This window comes from Ambystoma mexicanum, chromosome 3q (assembly GCF_040938575.1).
Source record: "Ambystoma mexicanum isolate Mex_15411 chromosome 3q, UKY_AmexF1_1, whole genome shotgun sequence".
In the NCBI taxonomy this organism is placed as follows: domain Eukaryota; kingdom Metazoa; phylum Chordata; class Amphibia; order Caudata; family Ambystomatidae; genus Ambystoma; species Ambystoma mexicanum.
The window spans coordinates 67976593-67996970 of record NC_090926.1 but is presented as its reverse complement, the minus strand read 5'-3'; the positions used below and the strand labels follow the sequence as shown (position 1 = coordinate 67996970).

General features: G+C 47.1%; 2 protein-coding genes and 1 pseudogene across 4 annotated transcripts in view; 1 reads left to right on the top strand and 2 right to left on the bottom strand.

The window, feature by feature from the left end:
- The window catches only part of LOC138582141 (zinc finger protein 567-like), a 428111-nt gene that overhangs the window by 289436 nt on the left and 118297 nt on the right, over positions 1-20378 (bottom strand). The gene's annotated exons all lie outside the window — the stretch shown is intronic.
- LOC138582138 (zinc finger protein 883-like) overlaps positions 1-20378 on the top strand; it is a 115840-nt gene that overhangs the window by 18014 nt on the left and 77448 nt on the right. The window lies entirely within an intron of this gene.
- On the bottom strand, positions 18785-20153 carry LOC138447934 (transcription factor E2F2-like; annotated as a pseudogene).

Sequence of the window (20378 nt, the reverse complement as noted above, 5' to 3'; positions counted from 1 at the left end):
TGGGGGCGGCATTAGTGATGGGGGCCTGAGCCTGGGAGGTGTTGAGTGCGGCCGTTGGAGAGGATGCAAGGCAGGCCCGGGACTGGGAGAGTTGCCAGACTGAAGTGGAAACTATTAGGAGTCCAGATTGGAAGGCCCCAGCACACATCTAAAGGACGCAAGTCCCTGCAGAGGCAAGTTGGGAGTGGGTCTGGTGCTACCGGCCGCACTGAGGAGGCTTCTGACCCCGGAAGGGTTAGCAGAGACACTTTTTCATGGCATTGGAAAGCTTGACCCCCGGGAGCTGGCATGGCGAAGCAGATGATGAAGCAGAAGGGACCCATGTCGGGGATATAAAGGCACTCATGCAGGGTACTGAGGCACAGAAGCGCCCGCACGAGTTGACGGTGGCTCAGGTACACTCTCCTCCCACTGCCCAATCGGAGGCGGCGACCCGCCAACAAAGAGATCAGATTTAATGGCAATGTTGAAAGAACTTAAGAAAGAAATTAAGACAGCACTGATGACCTTACCAAAGCCATTACGGACCTTTAATAAAAAACGGCCTTGCGGTGGAGAGAAGGGTTGACAAAGTGGAAACCGCAATAAGCTAGCAGGGGCACGAACATGGCGAGTTAGCAAGGCGTGTGATTACCTTGGAACAGGAGATGGAGCAGGTCCTCAACAAGTAGGAAGTCACCGGAAATAGATCCCGGCTGAATAACATATGCATTTGTGGGATCCACAAGTCCATCCTGGATGTGGACCTGCAGGAATAAGTTATAGCGCTGTTCGAGCACTTACTGGACTCACTGTCAGAGCAAGCGATCATCCTGGATCAAACCCACTGTGTGTTCTCTTCTTACCAGTTGAACAAGAATTTGACTCCTGATGTCGTGGCTAGAGTTAATCTGGATCGGGTGAAGGAGGAAATTATGTGAAAACGAGAGTCGGTGCAGTTCTGGGATACTCTGGTCACTGGCTGGCTCAAGTCCAAGAAGATATGTTACTGGTGGGCATTCCCATGTGGCTTGCGTTTTCAGTGGAAGGGTCTGCTATACACCATTTCCAAGGAAGAGGAGACCACACAACTGATGGATGGAGGGTTGGGGGGGGGGGGGTGATGGAGAAACGCATCCCAAGGACCCGGATGGGGATCCGGACGATAAGCCTCCTGCAACACGGCTGCCCAAAAGGGAGAAATGGAAAATGGGCCACCTTCATCTGATTGCAAAGGATGTACGGTTCATTAAGCAATTTCCGTATAATGATCCAGAGGGTCGGTACTTGGTCCTGAGGGTGGGGGGGGGGGCAGTTGATGGGTCAGGTGGTCACCGTGATGGCGTTCTATGTGCCTAATGAGAAGCAGCACCTGCTCATAACAGGTCTGTTGGGTAAGTTAATGGGATGGTGTGTGGGCAAGGTGTTGGTGGGTGGGGGTATTTTAACTGTGCCGTCCACCCCCAACGATGGTAGGAACAGACACTGGCGCGCTTTCTCAGAGAGTTGCACCTCATTGAAGCATGGTGATTTTTCGATCCGCCAAGCCGGACATAGACACATTGTTGTGCTGTGCATAGAGGGTTCTCACAAATTGATATGGTTTTAGTATCGGACGCCTTTATACCACAGGTAACAGACATGGAGATTGGGGCGCGATACCTGATGGACCATGCCCCGTAATCCTTCGGGCAGAACCCTGGGTACCTCCACCGAAGGTCCATAGACCGTGGAGGCCGAATGACCTGCTACTAAGAGTTCTTTCCCTGAGATCCCATATGGATACAGTTATGAGAAACTATTTCCTGGAAAACGATAATGGGGAGGTGGACTGGCGTATGGTTTGGGATGCTGGCAAGGCAGGAGTTTATCGCCCAGGTGGCCGCATTCTTGTGGGAGAAGGAGCTTCAAAGGGTGGGTCTGTAACAGGAGGTGCAGGAAAGAGAGGACTTGCAAGGTGCACAGAGTTCTCAGAAGGCTTGCCGGGCCTTGTTGAATGCTAGGGCGAAGCTGGAGGCGCACTTGGCATATAGGTTGGTGCAGCTCGTGATCCAAACTAAGCAATCGAGTCCTCTACGCATGTTGATTAGCCTTATGTTTCCAGACTGCTTTCCTCTGCACAATATCAACTCACCTTGCTGCGTTCCGACTGACTCACTTCTAGAGCCAGCTAGCCACTTTACCCATAGTATGTATGCCTTCACTTGCCTCTTTGTAAAACTGCTGTTTGCTTTACTGGTTGCTAGTTGCTATGCTACAATCTTAGATTCATTGCCTATAGAGTGTCGGCACCCAACCATCACCACTCCTACCTTACTACCAGTATGGATTAAGCCTACTAACTTCTTACCACCCCCTAAGCACAGCCTCCAGCCGATGACCATTAGACCCACCATGTACCGTTATATTTGGGAATTAAGTAACCTAACACAGATACTGTCACCTCTTTTGGTTCAGAATGCACCCTAACTCCTATCCAATGGATTAAACGCTTTGCCACCAGATCAGTACCCAACCAACCTTGCTCTACTAGAGTCAGAAATGACAGACTTGGCGCAGGATTTACTATAACCCATTCTCTACAGACCAGCCTTCCTGCCAAACCTAGTCCTACTTCCTCGCCACCACCAAGACCAACTATACAAATAAAAACAGAGTAAGTCAGAGAAACCCCCTTACCAACTCTTCTAACACTGCTACTCTGCTTATCAAAGGTGCCCTAATCACGCGAGTTCCATGGTAGCACATGCCATAGACATTGCTGACCTGATCATCTCTGAAAAACTAGTCTTCTTAGCAATAACTGAGACGTGGCTTCTTGCAGCAGCTGGTCCTTCTCTCTTACTCGCTATACCCAATAAATACACTTTGAGAGTAGATAGAGACGCTTTCAGAGGTGGAGGCGTTGCCTTCATTGCTAAGTCTAGTCTAGGTCTCAGAGTATCCACATCATCTCACGTCCAGTCCTGTGAACTGCTCACTGTGAAACTCCCTATCACTTATTCACACACCCTAACTGCTCAACTAATCTATAGACCTCCAGGTCCCATGGGCTCCTTAGAGGAAGACATCACAATTATACTATCTGCTAATACCAAACCCGCCTCACAAATACCAGTGTTAGGAGTCTTCAACCTTGGTCTCAACAACCCTAATGACCAACACGCATTGGCATTGTCGAACACCCTTACCGAACTAGGCCTTACGCAAAGAGTTAATCAGCCCACCCACGATAAAGGCAGAACCCTTGACTGGGTGGCCGATCTTAATTATGAGACAACAATCACTTCCATTGAACCTCAGACACGGACAGACCACTACCTACTGTCCTTTACTATACAAGCAGGTATACTGCCTATCAGGACTAATCTTATAGCGCCTCCACTTCTCACCAGGAATAAACAGAACATTACAGTAGACAAGTTAATGCCACATCTGCTCCCTATCTTAAACCCCGTGCCGTCTACTTCTGACCCAGCTATGCTAGTAGATTTATATAATTCTACTATCACACAAGCCCTAGATACTATTGCCCCGCTCAAAATGTGCAAAGGTAAACACAGAGCCCACCTGAATTCTTGGTTTACACCCCAACTAAAAGCCTTGCAGGCAGAAAAAAGGAAAGTGGAAGTCCTATGGAAAAATCTCCATACAGTGGATAATAAAAGCAATTTACAGAAAATGTCTGCTAAATACAAAGCTGAAATACTACTAACTAAACGTGAGTCATATAATGACAGGATCAATAAAGCTAGCTCTAGCACCAAAGAACTCTTTGTTATCCTAAGAGAAATGGAAGCACCTATCCCCCATGTGGACACTTGCACAAAGCATCAAGCATGGTGCACTAATATCCAAACTGCACTGTCCAACAAAATCTCCCTCCTCCAAAACAAAATATCAGAAAAAGTTGAACTTCTTAAAATAGGCACCTATCAAAGAGCCCAAGTTCACACTTCCAAACACCTGCAGCGTTTCAAATTTGCTCAAGTCACAACCTAAGAGGTGGAAGATATCATTGCTTCGCTGAAACCTTCAAGATGCCAGGGAGATACTTGCCCAGCACAGATAATCAAAGAAGCGGCCAGAGACCTGGCTCCCTTCATTACCAAATTAATGAATGCCTCATTTCGAACCTGCAGTGTCACCACTAACCTTAAGGATGCATGGGTTTTACCACTCTTATAAAAAAAACTCCTTGGACCCTACTATGCCAACTAACTACAGAACGATTACAACAGTCCTGTTTGTACTTAAGATAATAGACAAAGCAGCCTAGCCCCAGATACAATCGTACTTGGAGACAAATAATCTCTTAGGACTCTGGCAATCCGGTTTTAGACCACAACATTGCACAGAAACGGCTCTGATAGCTCTGAAGAACAAAATTGACGAACTTAGAGACAATAGGAAACTTCCCCTCTTACTCTTACTAGACCTATCAGCCGCTTTTGATTTTGTGGATCATAAAGTACTATGCAAATACCTGTCCACTGCGGCTCATTTCTCCCAGGAAGCCACAGCATGGATTCAATCATTTCACAATAACAGGTCTATGAGAGTATTCTCAACTTTTGGCTTCAGCAGACCCTACACCAATAACATGCGGAGGACCTCCAGGCTCCTGAGTATCACCTACGATGTACAATGTCTTCACAAAGCCACTGTTTGATGACCTTGACCATCTGGGTGTCACCTACACAAATTATGCAGATGACACCCAGATCCTCATACCACTTACTGGAGACTATGATACGGACCTGGCCCTAGTGAACAAAATCTATCTAATCATTCAGGCGTGGATGGCCTCACATGGCCTGTGCCTGAATGATAAGACTGTGCTCCTGATCCTAGGAATACTGGCCAACCTTAACAAACTCAGCAACAAATACCTATCCTTCAACATCGACGGCATTCAAATTAAAGTGGCAAAGGAGGTAATAATCTTAGGTTTCTACGTAGACTCAACTCTTAACCTAGACAAACCAGTTAATGCCACTGCTTCAGCAACAGCTTACGCATGTAAGTTGATACAGGATTGTAAATCTTTCCTTTCCACAGAAAGTTGCATCACCTTAGCACAAGCCTTAGTTCTCTCTAAACTTGATTATTGCAATGCCCTCTACCTAGGTGCTAGCAAATATTGTTAAATATTGTCAATAAACTTCAAATACTTCAAAAGAATGCATTTATAACGGTCCTAAGTATTCCCAGGAGACAACATATCTCGGAGGCTAGACGAAAGAACAACTGGCTCTCAATAAAGTCAGAATTCAGTTCAAAACTGGCTCCCTCACCCACAAATGCCAAAATTGACGAAAGAATCCTCAAAACGTCCGATGAGGACTGCCTTCTCTTTCTGCCTTATAGTACCTAGATTTAAATTGAAAAAAGCAGGTGGTAGCAGCTTTCCTGTTATGGCCACCCGGTTATGGAACTCCCTCCCTACTTCTCTGAGAACAGACCAGTCATTCCTTAGCTTTAGGAAAAACACTAAAAGCTGGCTATTCACTAAGGACCTATGATGGTCTTTAAGACATTGACGGATGTCTTTTCACATCAAATCAATGTCTTTTGATATGTAAACTGCTGTGATGTACCCACCTTATGTACAATATTATCTGTGTCTTGCTGTATTCTTGTATATAATGACTAACTATTTCTATGTGCAACTTGAAAACTGAAATGTACTTGTGAAGCGCCCAGATACCTCCAGCTTTGGTGCACTATATAAATAAATAAACAAACAATCGTTTTATTTGAAGGGGATAAAGCTAACTGCTTTCTCGCAGCAAAATGAAGGAAGCAAAGAGCCCAAACCTATATAACACACTTGAAAAATTCATCTGGGAAATTTAATAAGGGGGAGGCGGAGTAAATGGAAATCACTCAGGCATTCCACTTCCAGATTCTACAAAGGGAGAATTTAAACACCAAAGCACAGCAAGCTTTCCTGGGGTAAACAGAATTAGCCAGAATAATAGTGGAAGATCAGACATCTCTTGGAGGCACCGATCACTAAGGAGGAGGTGGGCAGGTCTATTGGATCTCTTCCTAAGAATAAGGCCCGTGGCTAGACTGGTTTAGAAATTCTTATTACAAAACATTCTGGAACATACTGACCGCCCCTCTGACAAAATTGTTCAATTGGAAAAGGGACATGGTCACAGTGTCGGGGGATGTGGGACCCTCCACAACTACCTTAATACTGAAACCTGGAAAGGACCTGACCGAGTTTGCTAGCTATCACCCTATTTCCTTGCTTAACGCAAAGGTTTTGGCGCAACAACTAAATCATACATTCTGGCCAAGCAGAGTTCATTATTGGGGGGGTGGCATACCCAGGACAATATCGAAAGGCATATTGTGGCAATATGGGGACGCAGGACAGCCCAAAAGATGTCCATGATATCCCTTGACGAATCTAGAGCATTTGATAGCCTGGATTATGGTTTCCTTAGGCTAACGCTAGAGAGGTTCGGATGTGGGCTAATCTTAACACGCATGGTCTTGGACAACTTCCAGATTCCCTCGATGAAATTACAGATTACTGGCCATCTCTCAAACTGAATCCCAGTGAGGAAAGGATGCCCGCTGTCACCACTGATATTTGATAACAGAGGGTTAGGGTAGATCCAGAAATCCCGGGGGGAGTCACAATAAAAGGGGACACACATAAGATTGCACTATATGCAGACAACATACTGCTGTCCCTCTGTGATACTGCTTGCTCACTCCCAAAGGTTATGAGGCTGCTGGTGGAGGTGGCAGAGGTGTCTGGATTCCGCATCAATTATTCCAAATCAAAAGCACTCAATATCACAGAGGAAACAACCCTGATGGCTAATTGGAGTAGGAGATTCCCCCTGACCTGGGAGCGGGAAGATATAGAATACCTGGGCGTAAAGTTGACTCCAACCTACCAGGGCTTGTTTGCGGCTAATATCTTGGGACTCTGGAAAGCTCTGCTAGATGACCTTAAGAGGTGAGATATGCAAGAACTATCATGGTTTGCCTACATAACAGCCATTAAGATGACCCTATTACCCACAGAGGGAGGTCCTACACTTCATTCGGGATGGAAGGGAGAAACACAGAGTGCCTAGGAGGGTCCTCTTCCGGCCTCCGGGGCTGCGGGCTTGGGGGTTCCAGAGATTTCCCGCTACTTCCTGGCAGTGCAGTTGGCGCATATGTTTCAATGGTCCTCAGCGGAGCACCAAAAGGGTTAGAGTACACTGGAACAAAGTGCTACAGACATTCCACTGGGGCATTGGTGGTTCCTTGGGCAATCAGCGAGGGGGGCAGGCAGCCCTTTACTTGAAACCACAAGGGATAAAGCTCTATGGGACAAGTAGCTGAAATTGGGATTAGGTACATTCACACCGATGGGCTATGAAGCAGACTTTGCTCTAGACAGATCTCCTAACTTTTGGGCAAACTGGGCAGGGCAAGCAACCTTAACCCTAATGGACTTCTACCAGTCTGGGGTTCCACTGCAGTTTGAGGACTGTAAAGCGAAATTTCATGTGATGAAACAGGAACGGTTCCATTGTGTCCAGATCACACATTGGACCACGAATAGGCTGGTTAGAGAGGCAGCTAATAGAGAGCCCGCAAGCTTAGAACTTATGATTAGACAGGGGTCGCCGAAACATGGAGTTGTGAGGCTGTCTCTTGTTTGATGGGGCCATACCCGGGAACATCCTGCCATATATGTCTAGTTGGGAGCAAGACTTGGGGGTCACCAGAACGGAGCAAGAATGGGGCCAGATCTGACATTGAGCGCTTAAAGGGTAGTTCACTCAAAGATTATATGTAAAATGTTCGGCAAATGAGCCTCAAAGTCAAGTACTAGGAGGCATCCATTTTGTGCAGTGAACCAGGCTCTCGCGGCAGTAATCGAGCTAGTGGGAGCTTTCGCTTATTGCTGCCAGAGAGCTGAGCAGTTAGTAAGCTTGACTGCCATGAAAACAAAATGCACACTATCTGGCACGGACTATGTTGCAAACAAAAAACAAGAGGGGTCCTGGGAGTCACTCTGCCGAACATTAGTACCGGTTACAAGAGCCTTACACAGATTCTTTAGCTCACTATCTTTCACAGAGGAGAAATATCCAAAACATATCAGTCTTTGTCCTACCCTGGAGTAGTCCAGCTTGGAAATGCTAGGCAATTCTCCTCTGAACAAGAGTACCAACAGCAACCCCAGACACGTGTTTCCGTCTGGTTGGGGTGGAGCTGTGCCTCTTTAAGAATAGAATGCCTATCTGAATTTCTAAATAAATTGGAGGCGCCTGCATCAGAGACCCAGGGAAACGAGTCTGTCTGCTCTACAAGGCCCCACAAAGCCTTTAGTGACCCGCAGGGATCGGCAACGCACAGCCTATCAGTGCCAGAAGCCAGCCAGGGCTTCATTGAGGTAGCAACGAAATCACCAATTCCATGTACAGTAGCAGTCATACATTACCCAAACTCCACCCTTAACCGGGTGTGAGTGAATGCTGAAATTGCCCTGCTGTCTCCCCATTCTTATTTGGGAACACTGGTTCCAGGGCTCTCAGGTAAAAAATAACACATATTTTGCAGCATAAAGCCTCTTAATGTGCTGCATATTCTTTCTCTGAGCCCTCAAACTGCCTTTCACTTTGGCTCATTCATTGGTGTCTTGGTTCATTCTGGGGGCAGATGGGAGTTGTAGTTTCAATTATACCTTTGCTTATGGTTTGGCTTACTGTGGGATTGCTTCATGCACGTGGGTTGTTAAAATATTGGGATTTTGTTCTGCCACGTCCTCCTCTTACTCCTTTCATTTCTCTTGTTTCTTCTCTTTTCTTTATCGTTTGTTCCTTTTCCCCTTTCTGTGCGTTTGCCGCCCACGCTATTTCTCTTTATTTTGATGCTATATTACGTTGCTTATGGGGTTTAGCTTGTAAACATGCACACCCATTCTCCCAGGTTTTCCACACTCCTACCCTTTCTGTATTACTCTTCAAATGTATTAGATCATCCACCTTGACGGTCTTGAGATGGGGGCACGCTGCTCATCAATAGGATCTATAGAAAGCACATAAGTAAACCATACTAAATTTAGCACTCTTACTTCATCACATGATTTACACCCCTCTTTAGAGCAGAATGAAACTTGCAGCGTGGACTCACTTTCCTTTTATTTGGGGTACTATTATTATATATGGGAAACCCGTCTGCACACTATCATAAATGGGAGGATAACTCTTGCCCGCCTTTTGAATGGATTTCTGAAATAACTGGCAACAATTTGAGGTGACTCAGCCGGTGAATGTGCATGCTGGTGTGATCTCTGTGCAATCTGAGACTGACTGGATATGTTTGTATTTAAAAAAAATGTATTTATATAGTGCGCCTGGCCCAAAGGCATCTGGGCGCATTTCTTACAGTTACAGAAACATGATAAACAACAGACATAAAGCAATATATAGTTCAATACTTACAAAATAATTACATTTTATTTACAAGGTGTTAGTCAAAACGGTAAGGCTTAGAAAAGCCAAGCAGAAGAAAAGCAGAGTAGGCTGTTGTGGTCAAGGCAGAGAGGCAGGTGGAGGCTTTAAGAGTCCTGCGCTATGAGCCATAATTTGACTTTGCTCTTGAAAGAGTGGAAGAAGGTATACAAGGTTGGACTCCAAAAGACCACACATGCATTCAAACATGCTCAAGCATACTCACGTAATCGGGAAGTTTGATCTTTTTTAAAAAAATATATATATTTATTGATTTTACAACATAATGCTTATAACATTTCCAACTTCCCCTACATACCGCCCCACCCCCCCAACCTCCCAGGAATGTCCTCATCTTCCTGGCTTCCTGTCCGAGGTATTTGGCATACTTTACTAACTAAACATGTCCAAAATCCTTATCTTGTGTGGGCACCATTGTTCCATATAGTCACTCTGGAGATATTCCAGGGTTTCGCCCCAGTCGTCTCGAAATCTCTGGTGGGCCCCTTGTAAGTTATAGGTTAAACTTTCCACTGCTATTTGAGTCCATGCCCTCCTTATCCAATCTATGGTCAAGGGCGGGTGTTTCTGTTTCCATTTATGGCCTATTTCAAGCCATGTGCCTATCAAAAGCCCCATAAAGTTATGTTTTTGTCTCTTGGTGAGTTGTTTGTCCTTGGGGTCCCACAACCCACACATCCATACCTCTTCTCCTATGGTTCCCATTGTCAGGAACATTGATTTCATGTGTGCCTTGATTTCTCCCCAGAATTGCTGTATGTTTGGGCAGTCCCACCATATATGTCTCCAAGTTCCTTCTCTTCCACAGCTCCTCCAGCATATTTTTGTGGTATTCCAGAACATTTGACTGAGCCTTTCTTGCGTATAGTGCCATTGCAAAAGAATTTTCATCCACATCTCTTTAGTTTGTATCGCCGTTGTCAGTTTTGGGATCATTTTCCATATATATTCCCAGTGCTCTTTAGAGATGGTGTTGTTTAGAGTACGTTCCTATCTTTTGATGTAGTTCCATTTCACTTCTTCAGAGGTGTTTATAAATTTATAGGTGGTGAGACACATTTTTCTGCGCCTGTGTTTGTCATAATGTATTTTTTGAAGGGGGTTAACTGCCTTGTCACTGCTTCTTTGATTCTCGGCGTGTCTAACCAGTGATATAGTTGATCATACCTGTATTTGTGTGTGGTGCTGAGCTTTAGCAGGGATGTGCACTACGCAAAAGATCTTATGCTTTGATCTTCGTACATGTCTGCAACCATCTTACATCCGCCGCCTCCCATTTCTGGAATGCGCCTTTCTCCAGTCTTGGTGAGAATTCGGGGTTTCTAAAGAGGGGCATGGAATGAGCCGGATCCTTTGTTAGTGTTCCTTTCTGTGTGGCATTATCCCATATCTCCATTGACGCCTTCATGATTTCACTGATTTGTACATTTGGGTGCCTGTATTTCTTCCCTATCCAGAGCAAATGTCTGATGGGTGTTGTCGCTACCGCTCTGTCTTGGGCTGCCCATATTTTCTGAGAGACGACGGGTATCCATTCCTTCAATACCCACAGCTGGGCTGCCTCGTACTGCTTCTTAAAATGTGGGAGTGCACATCCTCCTCCGCTTCTCGAGGCAGTGAGAACAGCCTTGGATACTCTTGTGTTTTCCCCTGCCATATAAAGGTAATAATGGTTTTTCTTAGGGCTCTGAAGAAGGCTGATGGGATTTTAATTGGGAGGGCGTGGAATAGGCATAACAGTCTTGGGAGTATAGTCATTTTAATTACCGTTATCCTGCCCTACCATGATATTGATAGGGGATTCCATCTTGTCGTTTCTCGTTTTATTTGTTGCTGGACTGTGGGGTCGTTTTGAGGGAATAAGTCTTGTATTTTCCCTGTTAATGTTATTCTTATGTATTTCACCCCTGTTTTCGCTATTTTGAAGTGTAATGCCCCAGCTATTTTGTGGATGTGTGCAGTGTCTCCTGCCAAAGCTAAGAGTACCGATTTTTGTCTATTAATTTTCAGGCCCGATATTGACCCGAATGTGTCAATTTCTTGCATTAAAATTGGGAGAGAATGCTCTGGATCCCCCACGGTCACCAGCATATCATCCGCATATGCTGCTATTTTGAGGGAATGTCCTGCCATGTTGATGCCCCTGATATCTTTATTGGCCCTTATCCGTTCCAGCAGAGGTTCTAGGAATATGGCGTATAATAGAGGGGAGAGCGGGCACCCTTGTTTTGTCCCCCTCCTGATTTGAATCCTGGTTGATAGGCTCCGATTCACTGCTACTCGTATGTTGGGGGAGTTATAGTTTGCTCTTACCATCTTAATATATGTCTCCCCCACCCCCATCTTCCTTAATATGTTAAATAGGAGTGACCATTCTACTCGGTCTAACGCTTTCTCTGCGTCCAGGGCAAGTACTATCGCCGGGGATTTTGTTATTCCTGTTTTTTACCCTCCTAATATTATCATGCGTTTGTCTACCTGGGACGAACCCCGCTTGGTCTTGGTGTATTAGTTTCGGGAGTACTTGTTTAAGCCTGGAGGCTAATATTTTATTTAGCGTCCTGATTTATCAGGAATATGGGGCGATATGAACTGGGAAGTTGAGGATCTTTCCCTGGTTTTTGGAGAACCAGCATTTTCATTTCATTCATGGATCTAGTGCTATCCCCTTTGTCCTTCCAAGAATTTAATAAGTTTGTTAATATCGGGGCGAGTATATCCATATACATCTTATAGATTTGTGCGGTAAAACCGTCTGGACCTGGGGCCTTATTCCTTGGAAGATCCTTAATTGCTATCTTGACTTCTTCCTGAGTGATTTCCTCCCCTAGCATTTGACTGTCTATTTCCGATACTGTTGGGAGATATATGCTGTCTAAGTATGAAATTTGTAGCCTCTCCTCAGGGAGGTCAGATGTGTATAGTTGCTGATAAAATTGTGCAAATATGTGACCTATCTCTTCTGTTTGCGTTTTTCTTTCCCCTTTATCATCCACCAACGCTTTTACCGTCCCCTCTTGTTTTTGCCCTTTAAGTTGTCTAGCCAAATATGTGTCTGCTTTATTGGCTTTTACAAATAAATGCCTGCCTGTACTCTCCGCCCTCTTCAACTTAACCAGAACAGGACTGCGAGACTTATCCTTGGCCTCAAGCCCAGGGATCGTATCTCTCCAGGACTGAGATCCCTGCACTGGCTCCCAGTGGCTGCGAGGATTAAGTTCAAAACCCTCTGCATTGTCCACAAGGCTTTGTGGGGCCTGGGGCCGCATTACCTTCAACTCTCTTCCCAAATATCTTCCTTCTCGAGCTCTTCGCTCATCTGCCTCCAACTCCCTCAGGGTCAGTCGCTTCTCCAAGCAACGAGTTGGTGTTAGATCTCTCTCTTCAGCAGGGGCCTCCCTCTGGAACAGCCTTCCTGCCTCTCTGAAACTTGAAGAGAACCATCTCCGGTTCCGGAAGCACCTCAAAACCCTCCTCTTTGCCTCTGCTTTCTCTCCTTCTCTCCCCTGCTGAACTCCTGGTTGAAACTGCACTGGTTTACCTGGCCACCCTTCTCTGTTCTTGTGCCCAGGCCCTGCCAGCTGCACACCTGCACTGCCTCCCTGGCAACCCCCTGGACTGTTTCTGCATCCCTACGGTCCCCCTACCAGCACTTATGCCTGCACTTACCCCGCACTTGCCACCAGCTGGCCGTTTATTATCTTATTTATTCTACTATCCTTGTACTGCACTTTCTCCTCTGCCCTTCCCCACGCACTTTCTCTCTCCCTCCTGCCCTGCACTTGCGCGATTTGAATGACACCTGGCCTAGTAAGATCGTTGTCTGTCCTCCCTTGTTCCCCCTCCCTTGCCTTGTTGCGCCTCGAAACACTTGTGTATAGGCGCGTTTAAATGCCATATCATATCATATCATATATCATAATACCAGTGTTTCAATCTTAACAGGTGCATTTCTGCTTTTTTCGTGTGGAGGGAGTCCAGTTGGCCCTGGACGTGTCTGAGTGCTTTATGCAGGTTCGGGGTGGATTTCTGCTTAGGTTCTGCCTGGATCTTTGCTATGTTATCCTCTAGTTCTCGTTCCCATTGGGCATTTTGTTTCTCCCTCTGGTTCTTTAGTGCTATTAAGTGTCCCCGGGTAACTGCTTTTAGGGCCTCCCATTTTATTTATTTTATTTATTTATTTTTACATTTGTATAGCGCGCATACAGCCAGAAGGCATTATGGAGCTGTTTTTTGTGGCATACTTAGTTACGCAATGGTTACATACATAAGGTTACATACATAGGTTACATGTCAGCTGACAGTATTTGCTGAGCTTGTAGTACATTGAGAGTTTGTTTCACAGTATTTGTTACACAATCATTCAAAACAATTTTATGTTTAGGGCACCTTGAAGTGTTCTGGTGAATGTGGTGTGCCGGCTAGGTTTACAAATGTCAGTTGAATAGCATGGTTTTCATAGATTTTCGGAATGCTAGGTGAGAGACCTCTGCTCGCAGGGTTGGTGGTAGGGCATTCCAGTGTAATGCAGCTAGGTATGGGAAGCTGGCCCCACCTGCTCTGGCTCTCTTGACTCTGGGGGTCGCGAGCATGTTTGTGTATGGGGTTCTGGTAGGACTGGATGATCTGGTGAGGTGCATCCTGTCGGAGAGATAGGGTGGAGCAGTGAGATGGATGCATTTGTGGGTGATGGCAAGTGCTTTGAATACAACTCTTTCTCTTACTGGGAGCCAGTGTGCCTGTTTTCTCGCTTGTGTGATGTGCTCTTTTTTGGGTATTCCAATGGCTGCTCTGAGGGCGTTGTTTTGTATCGTTTGAAGTTTAGCTAAGTTTTTGGAGGAAGTGCCCAGGAAGAGGGGATTGCAATAGTCGAGTCTTGACCCTGTTATAGCTCTGGCAATTGTGATGCAATTTTCCTTTGATAGAAAGAGCCTGGCTGCTGTGAGCAGTTTAGCGTGGCAGGCTGCTGTTGAGGCGATGGCGTTCACCTGTCTGGTCATTGTTAAATTTGAGTCCAGATAGACACCTAGTGTCTTTACCGCGTTGGCCACTGGGATTTTTATGCTGTCGATTGTAAAGTGGGTGAACTGTGAGTCAAGGTTCTTGAGTGTCTCTTTGGAGCCAACTATGAGAAGTTCAGTTTTGTCTGAATTGAGGCATAGGCCGTTGGTTGCCATCCATGCTTGAATTGTGTTGTAGATGTTGTTAAGCGTTTTGGAGTCTGTGTCATTGTCTCCTGTTAGAGTGAGGAGGATCTGGGTATCATCAGCGTAGTTAGTGTACGAGATACCCAGGGAGTCGAGGATGAGGAATAAGGGTCGAGTGAAGATGTTGTAGAGTGTAGGCGAGATGCAAGAGCCCTGCGGAACACCGCATAGGATAACAGTGGGTGAGGCTGAGGCAAGGTCTGAGAAGACTTGCATGGTCCTTCCTTGTAGGAAAGAGGCGATCCATGCTGTGGCATTAGGAGAGAGGTTAGCTGTTGTGGATAGGTGGTGGTATAGGACTTGGTGGTTGACGAGGTCAAAGGCCGCCGATAAATCTAGAAGGAGGAGTAGAGCGGGTTTCCCTTTATCTCTTGCATCATCCATTTGGTTTTTTAGGTCAAGTAGAGCAGACTCAGTCCTGTGACCTGGGCGGAAGCCTGATTGGCGTAGCCCGAGAAGTTTGTTTTCCTCAATGAATTGTTGTACCTGTATACAGCCTTGTCCAAAATTTTGAGAAGGAAGGGGACCGTGGTAATAGGTCGGTAGTTGTTGGGTATGCAAGGGTCAAGGGAAGTTTTCTTTATGAGAGGGCGGACCCAGGCTTCTTTTAGGCAAGAGGGGACTTTGCTTGTGGCAAATGAGGCGTTAACAAAGGCTGTGAGGAAGGGGGCAAGATGGCTGGTGCAGTCTTTGATGAGTGCGGCTGGGCATATGTCTCCTTTGCAATTAGATGGCTTGAGGGTTTTCATAATGGTGATTAGATCAGTTTCTGTTATGTCCTTAAAGGAGAAAGAGTTTGATGCCGTAGGTGGGGGTGGTGGTGTGTTGTTGGTGGTCGGGATGTTGAGTGTTTGCCTAGTTCTTTGAATTTTGGTTTGCAGGGTATTGAGCTTATTGTTCATGGCTGATTGGATGTCATCGCACCAGGTTTTATCTTTGGTGAAGTTCTGTGGTGTGGGTGTGGGAGTTTCTAGGTCTCTGAAAATCGAGAAGATTTCTTTTGTGTTGGATTGTGTCTCCCGTATTCTGGCTTCGAAGGAGATGGCTTTGGCTCTAATTATAGCTTTTTTATATTCTTTTGTCTTGGTTTTGAAGTTGAGTTTAGCTTCATCCATGCGTGTGGTTTGCCAGAGGGTCAGTGCTGCACGCTTCTCCGAGCGGAGTACAAGGAGGTCTGGGGTAAACCAAGCGTTGGTGTGGCTCCCATTGTGTCTCTATGGAGATTTCTGAGAGATTGTTTAGCTCAAGGTATTCCGTAATGTGTTCACACAAAGTGTTTCCTAGGAATGGGTCCCTAATTATCTCCTCCAGAAACCGCTGCTTCCACAGACCCGGTGCTTTATGAAGCAAGGCTATCTCTAACCAGAAGGGGGCATGGTCCAATAACAAGATGGAACCTATTTCTGTTTTACGTATTTTGCCCAGAAGACCCGTCGTGACCCAAAGGTGAATCTATCCTGGACATTGTCCCATATACATGCGAAAAGTACGTGAATCCTTGCTGAGTGGTGTTGGTATGCCTCCATACATCTTCCAAGGATAGGTTAGACTTTTTCTGTTTTAATGCATTTGACGGGGTCCCCTGACCCTGTTGTCTGGGCCCAGATCTGTCTCGATTCGGATCCCACGCTATGTTCAGTTCTCCTCCCATTTTGATTCCTCCCCCCTGCAAACTTTTCTAACCTTTCTAATGTGTCTTTAAGGAATCCATCTTGGCCTGAGTTTGGGGCATATATGGTTGCTAAGGTGGTAGGGATTCAGTTGATTTTTGTGTTAAGGAATAGGTATCTCCCCTGTTTATCCCCTTCTATTTGAAGTATCTGTGGATTGAGGGAGTCGCGGATGGCTATCATGACTCCTGCTCTTTTCTCTTGTGCATTTGCCTGCAGAATCACGTTATATCCTTTCAGCTTGATTTTGTTCTTATCCTGTCCCCGTATGTGTTTCTTGGAGCATAGGTATGTCATACGTCCCTTGTCTTAGAAAGGTTTCCACTTTCTTCCTTTTGACTGAGGAGTTTAGGCCTTGAATGTTATATGTTAGTATTTTTATCCCCATTGTTCTGTTTTGTATTTTTGCTTCCATTTGCCTTGGAGTGGACCTAGATACGTTTGATCATTCCCGTGTATGTAACTTCCCCCAACCTGAGCAGCCCCCAACTTGCTCCAACAAAGTACCTCCTGACCCCCTGTACTGCCCTGAGGTGGACTCTGGTTCCTATGACCGCTCTGGCGTTGCGCCGTCCGCGCCATGCCCACTATGTCTCAGGGGTAACGTGTGGGGTGTCCTAAAACCCTTCTGGGTTCCAGGTAGTGGCACAATACCTCCCCCCCTCCCGACCGCACCTGATATAGTGTAGGTCTCGCTCCTCCCGGTATTTGTGATCTATTGCTTGGGCAGGTCGGAGAGCATCTGGGTTTGTGAGTTCAGTGGATCTCGTATTCCTGGTTGCTTCGACCAGGTTCTTATTCGTTTGATTGCGGCCCTTTAGATTTTCTGTCGACTCTTTTCCATTCCCATTCTGATCCTTTGAGTAATTTTTCCTCTCCATCCTCTTTGGCTAGGTTCTTCCAGATCGAGCAGTCCCAAAATGTGTTTCCCTTCATCACAGGACGTTACCCTTCTTTGTTTACCTTCCCACATAAACAGCAAGCCAAATGGGAACGTCCACTTGTATCTGATTTGTTTTGCCGTTAGCTCCTTTACCACTGGTCCCATTTCCCTCTGTTTTTGCAGAGTGGTTTGTGCCAGGTCCTGATAGAGTTGAATGCCTTCCCCATTCATACGAATATGGTCCATTGCCTGGCTCGCCGAAGAATACGTTCCTTTTGTGGATAAGAGGTCAGTGCCACCAAGACGTTGCAGGGTCTTGCTCCCGGTTCTCTTGTCCTCTTGGCCCGACTCGATGAATCCTGCCTATTGCTATTTTCTCTTCCTCTTTCCCGTCAAGGATATCTTTGAATACCTGTTGTACCGCTTCTTTCTGGTCCCTCTCTTCCACCGTCTCCATCATATTCTTAATCCTTATATTCGACCTCCTTGAGCGATTTTCTAAATCTTCACATTGCAGTTCTAAATTGTGAGTCCATGTCAGCAGTTGTTCTTGGATTTCTGCCTGCTGTTTCGCCTCTTCGTCCAGGTTTTGTGTGATTTTCTCTAGGGTGTTCATTCTCTCCCCCACTGAAGCAATTTCCATCTTAAGTTCTTGCACCATTGCTTTCATATCTGTCTTCATAGCCTCAAATTGGGACTGCATACCGGTCATGAACTGGTCCTGAAATTCCGTAAACCATTTTTTCATGTCTTCTCTTGTAGCCATATCTCTGAGCTCGGCCCCTGATCCCGCTTTGGCCGCCTGTCCGTCTTGATTCTTCCTTCTCATTGAGCCCGTGGGGGTGCCTGTTTCTGTCCCCCACAGTTGTGGGAGGCGCTGATCCTGCTTCCCCTGCAGTGACGATTGGGAAAGATGTGCAGGTTTGCCCCTAGATTTTGACATAGGTGCTGGTCTCCTTTTTGATCACTGGGTACTTCCCTGGTACTAGGCTAGTCTGTACTGTGAGTCCCTTGGGCACTTTGATTGCCCCTGACTCCTTTGGGGCTTTCAGGGGGCTGTGTCTACAGGCCTCAGGTCTTCCGTGGATTCAGTATGGGTCATTGAATGCTCGGTGTCCCTGGTGTTGTCTCCCTCACTATTGGATGCAGGTGCTGTTAAGGGGCTCCGACACCCGGGTGACTGCTGAGGTTGTGGGGTGTCTTCAGCCCCGCAGTGCTGGTGCGCTTATGATACTGCCTCCTCCCGGGATTCCCGTCTTGTCTTTGTGAGGTCTTAGGGTTCTGTAGTGCCCCTCACGTTCAATTTTATCTGTTCCTATATTTACTCCACACTTATTTCCTCTTCCTCCTCCTCTGCTTTGCCCCACAGGCCAGTCTTTAAAGTTATTATCTTAAATCAGCAGGGATCGGGTTTTCCCTGTTAATTGGCATCTTTGGCCTCCTGTACTGCTCTGCTCCGTGCCCGGGTGTTACTCTGATCCTCTAACCGCTGAGTTCCGTTGTTTAGGCTCTCTTTCGTCCGTGTGAGTTCTGCAGCTACGTTTTCTATTTTTTATCCTTCAGCGGCGCTCCTCCGCCGCCCACTCCATACCCCGTTGTTGGGTAGCTGTTGGTCTCCCCGGGACTCCCTCGGGGCGTTCGCCTCTCCGTGCTTTCGTCCTCGTGGGGCACACCGAGTACCGGAGGAGTCCCGTGACGTACTGGCGTCCGTCGCTGCCTCTCCCCGTGTCTCTGCTGGAGGGAGCCCAGATGGTCCCTTCGCTCACCCACTAAGTCCCGGCGGGCCGTACCAGGCCGGTCCGCTGCCTCCACGCCCCCCCGAAGAGGGTTGTGCTTTATTGGGGGGTCCAGGCGTTGGCCTCGCTGGTCTGCCCCACTTCCTCCAGAGCCGTTCTCCACCTCTTGGCACCTTCTGTCGCCGGGGGCCTCTCTTTGCCGCGGTTCCTCGTTGTGCTCTCCGCCCGTCTTTGTCAGACCCGATTTCGGTGGGCTCCGACCTTATATTATTTCTCGCTCTTCTATCGGGAGGCGCGAGGACCGTTACTAGCCTTGTTGATGGGCTTTATTGTCGCGGCCTATGGGTGGAAGGACGGAGCTCTCCTCACACACGTCCTTCCCACGCCGCTGCCATCTTGGAATGGCAGTTTGATCTGATGGGTTGCAGGCACCAGCCAAATGATCCCCAAGCTCCTACCCACCAATTAGTAACACAACACACAGAAGGATATCTTTGGTTCTCCTCATCTTCTGTCGGACGCTTCAGCTGTTGGGTGCAGTTCTGGATAAGATTGTCCAAGAATTGCTTCAGCTTTGACAACTTGTTGACTTTGTGCCCACCTAGGATCATTGAAGAGGCCTGTGCCCATCCACTGGATGTTGTTCTAGGACTTGTTGCGGATAAGCTGGATTCCCTCCAGAACGTTGGTGATGTCATAGATGCGCCTCTTCTGCACCTCGAGCACCTCCGAGTTCATGTCCAGTACGCCATCTCAGGAGCTGGATTAACCTCTTGGTTAGGAGGCCCAGGGAGGTATCATAGCGGGTCTTCTCGCGGTGGGACCTTGAGGTTTTAGGGTTGGGAGGCCTGCCCGCAATCCCAGTCTGGCTTTTCCCTTTTTGAGTGCGAAACTCTAGGATATATCGATCAGTTCCTTCCAAGTCCAGCTTCCGTTTGGCCAGAAGCCAGTCTCAGGGGCTTCAGCTCGGGTCCATTGGGGGTGGTGTAGAGGCAGCCGCCCAGGGGCGACCGCGCTAGGGGCTGCGGGTAGATCTGGGTGTAGTACGTACCGGGCACAGCCCTCAGCTGCGGACTGGACAAGGCAATACTCAAGAACGGAATCACCTTCTTCACCTGCGGCTGAGAGGGAGCGAACCGTGCGGAGGCCGGGGACACTCCCAGGGGCACTTTCAGCATTGCAGAATAGTGGCAGTAGCACAATAACGGCCCCAAAGAGCACCGATGTTACCCTCCTAGCAGATGAAGCACCACCGACTCCTAGCAGACAGTGCCCCCACTCACTGCTAACAATGGATACCCCTCTTCTTCCTACAAGGCAACAACCCTCCCTCCACCTGCATGTAATAGTACCCCGGTAACAGTAAACAGCCCCTTCTGTCAGGTAACACCTCTTACCCTCCA